We start from the raw sequence: 9,936 nt of genomic DNA on the forward strand, positions 1-9,936 counted from the left end.
CTTTTGTTGTCTTATGGCACTGCGACAGAAAATACAAAGTTACAAAAGAATAAATTACATTGAAAAATATATATTAATATTAATTACGTATTTTTCAATGTATACGTAGTTCATAAAGAGAGGGAAATTATGTGGGCGTATATATGAGCTCATTTTCTATTCAGATATTTGATGGCGTAGGGTAAGAAACTGTATCTGAAATGTTGAATGTGGGTGCTCAGGCACCGTTAACTCCCCCTGACGTTAGCAATGAGAAGAGTGCGTGTCCTGGGTGATGGGGATACTTAGTGATCGATGCCCCATCTCTGATCATCGCCTGTCGAAGATGCCTTTGGAGCTGGAGAGGACAATGCCCGACATCAATTTAGCTGAGACTGCAACTTTCTGTAGCCTTTCCGATCCTGCGCAGTGGCCCCCTGAGGAATGGGTGCAGCGTCGGAGTGTTGATCACTGAGAGTTCAGGGAGGAGTAGCAGTTCTGGGAGATTGACTGTCCACCCATCTCGTTAACACAGTGAGGGACGCGGAGCACACAGGCTGCCTGCGAACTGCAATGGACCGACCCTGTGGTTGTTCCGGTATTCGCAGCAGAGCAAAGCACAGGAGGCCAAACGACCCCTAAAATTACCGCTGGCAATCTGTATAACCATGGTTAATCCTCCCATGTCTCAGCTCCTCTCCTATGCCGGACACCATCGCCCACAGCTCCTCCATCATTTAAGTATGCACCCGTCTCCACTTTAACTAGTGGATGCAGCTACATGAGAGAACGAATGACCCCGTGCCGCGCTTAAGCGTGAAAATTGTTCTGCTCCCTCCCCGGCAAATACCTTTCACCGAATCCCTCCGGTTTCCATCCTCTGCTGACACTCTGCGATCAGACGCGTCCTGTCGGGTTACCTCCCAACTGACCCTTCCGGCTAGACAATAAGACCGTAACATATACGAAAAAGCTCTAAGCCAGTTGGATCATCGAGTCTGCTCCGATCTCTCTCAGACCAATCTTCTGTCTTCCCGTAATCCATCATGCCCCGATTAATCAAGTATCTATCAATTTCTGCCTTTTATATATCAAATAACCCGGCCTCCACAGATGTCTCCCTAAAAAAATGATCCCGATAATCCATTCCTCCCTCCTACACCAGTTCTTCAGCCACACATGCACCTGTCAGATCATCCTATCCTTACCTTCACTGGCGAGTGCACAGGCAGTGATCTAGATATAACTACCATGAATGTCCTGTTCGTCCACTTTCTGTGTGGCTCCATAAAATCTCTCTTCAGTGTCTGCTTATTTCCCCGTGTATGTTATCGGTGGTCAGATGTATCTCGGCTTCTGGTTGCTCACACTCCCCCGTGAGAATGCCGTGGAGCAATCAGAGACTTCCCTGACCCTTGTGCCTCGGAGAAACATACCGTCCAGGTGCCACTATCGAGTCGACAGAATCTAGCCTCTGTTCCTCTGACTATTTCATCTTCCATCACCATCGCAGTCTTCATCTCTCTGTTCTTCCATGCTACCAGAGTGCCAGACACCATATCACTGCGACCACCTGCTCCCCACCCTGGAGCAGATGTGTATATCAGGAACGCTGGAGATATCCCAGAATTCCTACATCTAACGCACAGAACAACTCCGGAGAGATGTTGCTAACATTAAGTTGCTGCACAAACACTTTTATTTATGGGGTAACGAAGACCAAGTTCAAGCAACAGTTCATCAGTGTAAAGAAATGTCCATTTCTGGCAATTATTCCATTAATTGATAAACATAATATCTAAGTTCTTCCCGGAGGCAGTCGCAGTGTTTTTCATCTTGACACTATAGAATTGGCGCTCATCAGAGAACATGGCAGCAGGTAGAATAAAACTAGTTTAGAATCCGGGAGTGACCGAGCACGGCAACAGAACCTTCGGCGAACGCAGCTCCCGAACTTCACTTCCTACCGATTACTAAACTCTTCCTCCCTTTTATTTTTCTTTTTTCATTATATCTCCGGTATCGTCAGAACCACAGCACGTTCGATAATGAATCCCATACCCCAGTGTAAATTTCCATCGGTCAAGTGACCGACAAAGCCGCAGCTTCCTGTGACATGGAGGAAAAGGAGATGCTAGCGGAAATACTGCCGTCTAGAGGCGAACTGGCGGAATTCGCGCTGAGCACTCCTGAGAACAGATCGGGCCTGGTTCCTGCTCGGATTGAGTGGGCAGCACGGCAAAGAGATTTAGCTGATTTCACTCTACATCGGCACGCCCTTCAACACGCTATGAGCAGACAACATCCACGTGCACAGAGGTCCTAACTTCAACGTTCGGGTTTACTTGTCTCCACCGAGTTGGTATCAACTTTCTAATGTGTTTACCTGAACAGGTAATGACTCAACTAGGTTCCATTATCATCTATTACCACCTGCTCTCACCAACGCAGAGGTCAGACCGCCAATCTACAACAGCAACCACTTTGACAGTGGGATCGATTGTAACTTTGACACTGATGTTGGCAGATTGGAGGGGAAGTGCATTCACACCGGGTAAGGTTCTATTTGAAGTGAGTATTCCTGATGTTGAGGAGATGCCCCGTCGGCAATTAGTGATGAAGATATCCAGAGCAGGCAGAGAAACAGCGCGCTGAGTCCAAGAATAGGTGGAGGGTTGGAGACAGGAGAATGTACCGTCGGTACTGGGTGGGGAATTCTCGCCGAAAAGGTGTGCTCGGAGACAGACCTGAATGTGAAATAAACTTATCGTCCCAGCAGCAGCTCCACCCGAACATCTGAGAAGCTCCAGTGAATTGTTTATGAAAGTGTTTGCAGAAATACCTCACAGACTAGACGTATGTGATGCGTATAACAATGACGTGGCATTACATTTTCCACTGAGGTGGTATACTTCGATTAATCCCCACGCGGAACTGGGAAAAGCATGCTGCAGAGAGTGAGAGACAGAATGGAACCAAAATCACCAATTTAGTGTAAGGGGATTTCTTCTTTTTCTTTGTTACTGTGTATGTAATCAAAATGGCTTCTTTGTTGTGTTAAAAGTAGGAATACTTCTTTGTTGCGAGAGAGTACTGGAAGCTTGTTTGGGTTAAAATTTACTGATAGCGAGAATTGTATTCCTTTGTAAACCAATTGGGATTAATGCTGTTCTTTCTTCTGAGTCTGTAAGCAATTTTTGGCGGGCTTTTGGGGAGATCGGCGTGAGGGGTTGAGAGAGAGAGGACGCGATGCTGTAAACTGGGCGAGGAACGGACCCCAAGCGGGGGTCCAAGGCCAGGAGGTACCCCGAGGAGAGGAGACGAGGATAGATGTGCTTGGTTGACCACTTCGGGTGGTCCTGTGCGGCGAGTCGAGGAGTTCGGAGGGGATCGAATGGTGGCCAGAAGACTTCAGTAATTGAGCTCCAACGGTTGTGCACGAAGTGGTTTGGACTTTGATAAGTTTGACGCCTTTTCTTTATTTTCTTTTCCTTCATGTATACTGTATCGTTATAAATTACTTAGTTATAGTAATCTTTATAAACTGTAATCATTTAATCGCATAAGGTGTCCTGTGTTGTTCTTTGGCGAGGCGGGGAAATCACACGGCATCCACACAAGCTGATTACCCAGTTTGGCGGGGCCGAAGGCTGCTCCTCCGGGACGAGAACGAGCTGATCGGGCGTGGGTGACCCAGGGGGTTACATAAGATTTCCTTTCACAAATCCATGCTGACTTTGTCCGATGAATCCAGCTCTTGCCAAATGAGCTGTTATCACATCTTTGATAACAGACTCTAGCATTTTCCGCACCACCGATGTCAGGCTAACCGGTCTATAATTCACCGTTTTCTCTGTCCTTCATTTATTTAAAATGTGGGGTTACATTAACCACCCTTCAATCCTCAGGAACTAATCCAATATCCAAGGAGGTTTGAAAAATTTTCACTAATGCATCTACTATTTCCTGAGCTTCTTCCTTAAGCACTCTGGGATGCAGACCATCTGGCCCTGGGGATTTATCTGCCTTTAATCCCTTCAATTTACTTAACACCACTTCCCTACTAACATGTATTTCCCTCAGTTCCTCCATCTCACTAGACCCTCGGTCCCCTACTATTTCCGGAAAATTATTTATGTCCTCCTCAGTGAAGACAGAACCAAAGTGGTTATTCAATTGGTCTGTCATGTCCTTGTTCCCCATGATCAATGCACCTGTTTCTGACTGTAAGGGACCTATATTTGTCTTAACCAATCTTTTTTCTTTTCACTTATCTATAAATGTTTTTACAGTCAGTTTTTTTTTGTTCCCTGCCAGCTTTCTCTCATAATCTTTTTTCCCTTTCCAATTAAGGACTTTGTCCTCTTCTGCTGGACTCTGAATTTCTCCCAGTCCTCAGGTGTGCCGCTTTTCCTAGCTAATTTGCATGTTCACTGGAATTGATACTATCCATAATTTCCCTTGTCTGCCACGGGTGCACTCCCTGCCCTGGTTTATTCTTTTGCCAAACTGGGATGAGCACTTGTTGTAGTTCATCCATGCGATCTTTAAATGCTTGCCATTGCATATCGACCATCAACCCTTTAAATTTCATTAGCTAATCTATCTTAGCTAATTCACGTCTCATACCTTTAAAGTCGCCCTTCTTTAAGTTCAAAACCTATGTTTCGGAATTGACTATGTCAATCTCCATCTTAATGAAAAATTCCACCATATTATGGTCACTCTTACCCAAGGGGCCTCAGAAACGCCTATCTAATCCACTTACAATCGAATCCCCTTTCACTACAGCTCTCCCGTTCCTTTTCCTTCCCTCCTGTGCCGCAGAGCCACCCATGGTGCCATGAACTCGGCTACTCCACCAAAAGTATCCAAAACAGTATATCTGTTTAGGAGGGAGATGACCTCAGGGGACTCCTGCACTACCTGTTACTGCTACGCTGTCTAGTGGCCACCAAATTAGGTAAATTTTGAAAAAAAGTTTTCGAAATGGGTGATAAAGATACATATTCTGGTAAGGGGGAATATAGAAGGAAACTCATTTACTCAATTGAATATATACGCACACTCGGGAAGTGACATTGGTTTCTTTCAGAACATTACTGATATCATGGTAATGGAAACAGAAGGTCTCCTGATATGTAGGGGAGACCTAAATTTACAATTACAACCAAACTTAGAATCTTCCAATAGAAAAACGTATGAAACAAAATCTTTACATAAGAAAGTTAATACACTTTTTGCGGATGTTGGTTTAATTGATATATGGAGGGACCTTTTCCCCGACAGAAGGGATTACACTCATTATTTCTCTCCCCATTCTGTATACACAAGAATAGACTATTTCATAACATTTGGAAAAGACAAAGACAAAATTAACAATTGTGGAATTGGGACAATAGATGTAAGTGACCATGCACCTATATATTTAGCTGCTGATTTTGACCTACAACCAAAGAATACTATTTGGAAACTAAATTCAAGTCTACTCAATGATCCGTACTTTATGGAACAAATTAAAAGGGAATTTAGTCTCTACTTAGAATTAGATGATAATGGAGAGGTTCCACCTCCCATTTTATGGGATACTCTGAAGGCGGTCTTAAGAGCGAAAATTATAGCGATATCCTCATATAAAAAAGGAATAAAACATTAGAAGAATTACAAAATAGGCTGAAGGAACTAGATAAAATCAAAAATTGAATTTGGCACAGGATACATTAGGGGAAATTAAAATAATAAGGAATGAAATTAATAGTTTGGCTACGCAAGAAATCAGGAAAAAAAATAATGTTTCTGAAACAGAGACATTATGAAAGTGGATCGAAGTCTATGAAAATACCTGCGTGAAAGCTAAAAAAAAAAGACAGCAGAAAATACAATTCATAGAATTAGGGACCCAAGAAGGAAAACGATTTTTAAAAAAAAGCTGAGTGAAATACAAGAAGCTTCTGAAGTGTTTTACAAAACTCTATATTCCAAAGTTCCAGGGGGAAGCATAACCCAAATTGACACCTTCTTGAATTCTCTAGAGTTACCTACTTTAAGCGAAGAACAAAATAGGACGATGACTGCTGACATAACTGAAGTTGAATTAAAAGCTGCAATTAGTAGGCTTAAATTAAGGAAGTCACCAGGATCAGATAAGGCAGAGTGGTACAAAGAATTTAAAAATAGGTTAATTCCTGTTTTAGGCCCCACATTGAACTGGGCTCTAAAAAGGCATAAATGCCACCCAGTTGGAAGGAAATGATAATCTCAGCTATACCGAAAGAAGGCAAGGATAAAATGGAATGCGGGTCATTTAGACCAATATCCGTTCTTAATGTAAATTATAGATTATTTACCTCCATCATGGCCAAACGATTAGAGGAGTTTCTACCCATACTGATACGTAACGATCAGACAGGTTTTATACGACAACGCCAGACACAAGACAATATACGAAGGAAACCTCACATTATGGTTCATATACCAATTAATAACATCGAAGGAATAGTGATAAGCGTGGACGGTGAAAAAGCATTTGATTCGGTTAATTGGAATTTCCTTTACAGAGTTGTACATAGATTTGGTTTCCAAGGCACAATTATTAAAGCTATACATGCACTATATTACAATCCTACTGCTAGGATTAAAATCAATGGAGATTTATCAAATAGTTTTACCCTGGAAAGGGACACCAGACAGGGTTGTGCATGGTCACCGCTACTCTTCGCGTTATATCTGGAACCATTAGCTCAATGCATCAGACAAAATGAAGATATCAGGTGAATTACTATTAAAGGGACAGAGCATAAATTGGCTTGTTATGCGGATGACATTTTGATCTATGTAGGGCAACCAACATACTCTGAACCTGAATTGATGCAATCCTTTGATCAATATGGTTAATTATCAGGATACAAGATCAGCATAGATGAAACACAATTACTTCCACATTAGTATAGCCCACCAAGAGAAATTCAGAGTAAAAACGTTTTTAGATACCCCTGGGCATGGCACACAGATTCTTGCAAATATTTGGGCATCATTATGCCAAAGGATTTAAAAAAATTATTAGGAAGTAATTATCAGCCTTTATATATATAAACAATAAGGAAGATGTGGCAAGATGGAACCTGATTCTTTTTTTCAGTCTCAGTTTAAGGATTGAATCTATTAAAATAAATAAACTGCCAAGACCGTTATATCTCTTTCAGACCCTACCAATAGAGATTAATCAAAATCAGTTCAATGTATGAAATGCGATTTTATCAAGGTATGCTTGGCAGGGTAAAAAGCCTAGATTTCGTCTCAAGACTTCGGAATTAGCAAAAGAAAAGGCGGGATGGGGTCTACCTTCTCTTAGAGATTATTATTTTGCAGTACAGTTGAGAGCTGTGATATGTTGATGCAACCCATCATATGACGCTCAAAGAAAAAACATTGAGGAGCGGGTACTTCCCATCCTCATACAAGCAATTTTGGCTGATAACAACCTGCAAAGGTATATAAGTACTATTGATAACCCATGGGTGAAATTGACTCTTAAAATATGGAAAACTACTATAAAAGGATATAATCTAGAGGGAGATATTGCAATTCTTAAAAGGTGTGCATATGACTTTGATTTTACACCAAATAAATTGGATACTAGATTTGACTAGACAACTAAAGGAATAACAGTTCTTTGCAACATAACGAAAGAAAGAACACTGTTCAGTTTTGAAATGCTTAAAGAGAAACGCTTATTAGAAAAACAAGATTTTTATCTGTATTTATAGATGCGACAATATGTTAATAAGACGCTTAAAATGCAACAAAGGCAAGTGCATGCTTCAAAGAGCTATTTAGAAAAGCCAGTCATTCAGATAATGGTATTAGAATCAATTCAAGCATTTATAAGGGGTTGTCAAATCTTAAAACACATTCGACTTCATACATTAAAACAAAATAGGAAAAGGAAGGATATCTGAGGAAGAATGGACAACAATATGGAGATATCAATGGAAGTGTACCAGTTCACAGAAATGGAAGGAGTTTGGATGGAAAAACTTGATAAGATATTTTCTTACACCCTCTCAGAAATCCCATTATGATAGTAACCTCCCTGTTTGCTGGAGAAATTGTGGAAAACAAAATACAAATCAATATATTCTTGAAATGGGAATTTGAAATTCGCATTCTGGGAAGCTGGTTCATTTGGGAAGCATCAAAGGATACGGCGGAGTACTTTGAAATGCCGATTTTGAGCTTCAGGGTTTATGGGAAAATATTGATTTGGTGTAATCATAGTATCTGCCCTGAAACAAGTACATGGGATTTCAGTTCAGAGTCCAGATTCAGTATTTTGTTTTCATCAGCAGCCCGAATTCAGTAACTTTTCCAAGTGCTGCAGGATGGTCAAATTAACATCGGTCTCTCAGAACACTGTAATAACATCTGACGTTCTGAATGCGTGCACCAGAGTGAACTCAGTCAAACACCCTAAAAATTAATGTACCTCAGATCGAATGTTTTCTTGTCAACAGCCTATGTTTCACTTTTTCATGAAATTTTTTTCTGGCTCATAAAGGACGACCGGTCCCTCTCAAAACCATGGTGACTATCCCCAACCAGGATAAGTTTCCTAAGATACTCATAAATTCCGTCTCTAAGAAACCTTTTCAATAGCTTGTCCAGTACTGACCGAAGACTCACTGGCCTGTAATTCTCTGGACTACATTGCATTTCTTAAACAAAGAAGTAACATGTGGCATTCTCCAAACCTCCCGCACTAATTTGTGGCCATCGATGACGTAAATGTCATGTCCAAAAGCCCAGCAATATCTTCGCTCGCTTTCTCTAATTACCAGGAGTAAATGCCTTCCAGCACCGGGGAATGGTTTATTTTCATGTTCTCGCAGTATCCAGCTTGTAATTCCAAGCGTTTCCTTGCCCCAGTAGATCTGCCCTTTTTCGCTGTATCCACATTCATCAATGTCGCACTCACTGGTGAATACCGAAGCAAAGTATCAGTAAGGACCTTCACTGACTCCTTAGACTCCAGACACATGTTTCCTCTTTTATCGCTGATCTCTCCCACTTTGTATCTCATCACCCTTCTGTTTATAACCTACCTGAATGTGGCTCTCCAAGGCCTCTCATGTCCCTTCTAACTCATAAATGCATTGTTAAATTCCTGCTGGCTACATTGTGAATTCCCATAGCCCTGTATGATCCTTCCTAACATAGGAATTGGACACGCTATAGGCAGGGAACATGTTCCCGATGTTGGGAGAGTCCAGAACCAAAGGCCACAGTTTAAGAATACGGGGTTGGCCATTTACAATGGAGTTGAGGAAAAGTTTTTTTTTCACCCAGACAGTTGTGGATCAATGGAATGCTCTGCCTCAGAAGACAGTCGAGGCCAATTATCTGGATGCTTTCAAGAAAGAGTTAGATAGTGTTCTTAAAGATAGCAGAGTCAAGGGATATGAGGAGAAGGCAGGAACAGGGTAATGACTGTGGATGATCAGCCATGATCACATTGAATAGCGGTGCTGGCTCGAAGGGACGAATGGCCTACTCCTGCAACTATTGTCTTCCCTCTAAACCTTAAGTATATTTCTTTGTTCTTCTTGCTCCATAATCTCTTATCAACCAGGGTTAATTTATACGGCCATCCGTTCGCCGCCTTACGGAAACAAACCAATAATGAACCCCGAACTCGTGTTACATTAACAATCTCCATATTTCTGTTGTGCATCATTTCCCAAATTCGGCTACCAAGTTATAACCTAATAACATCGATTATGTTCCATACTTTGTGCTGCTACCTCAGTGTAAGGTAATAGTAAATGTCGAATAGCTGTGCCCTACCGTTCTGAAATGCTGACCCGCGGAGAGATCTGTTACCCAACCCTTTTCACTTTCCAGTACTAGATCCAGGATGGACTGTTCGCTGGTCTGCTTGCCATCATATTGTGCCACGTC

This window comes from Hemitrygon akajei, unplaced genomic scaffold (genome assembly GCF_048418815.1).
Source record: "Hemitrygon akajei unplaced genomic scaffold, sHemAka1.3 Scf000138, whole genome shotgun sequence".
NCBI lineage: Eukaryota > Metazoa > Chordata > Chondrichthyes > Myliobatiformes > Dasyatidae > Hemitrygon > Hemitrygon akajei.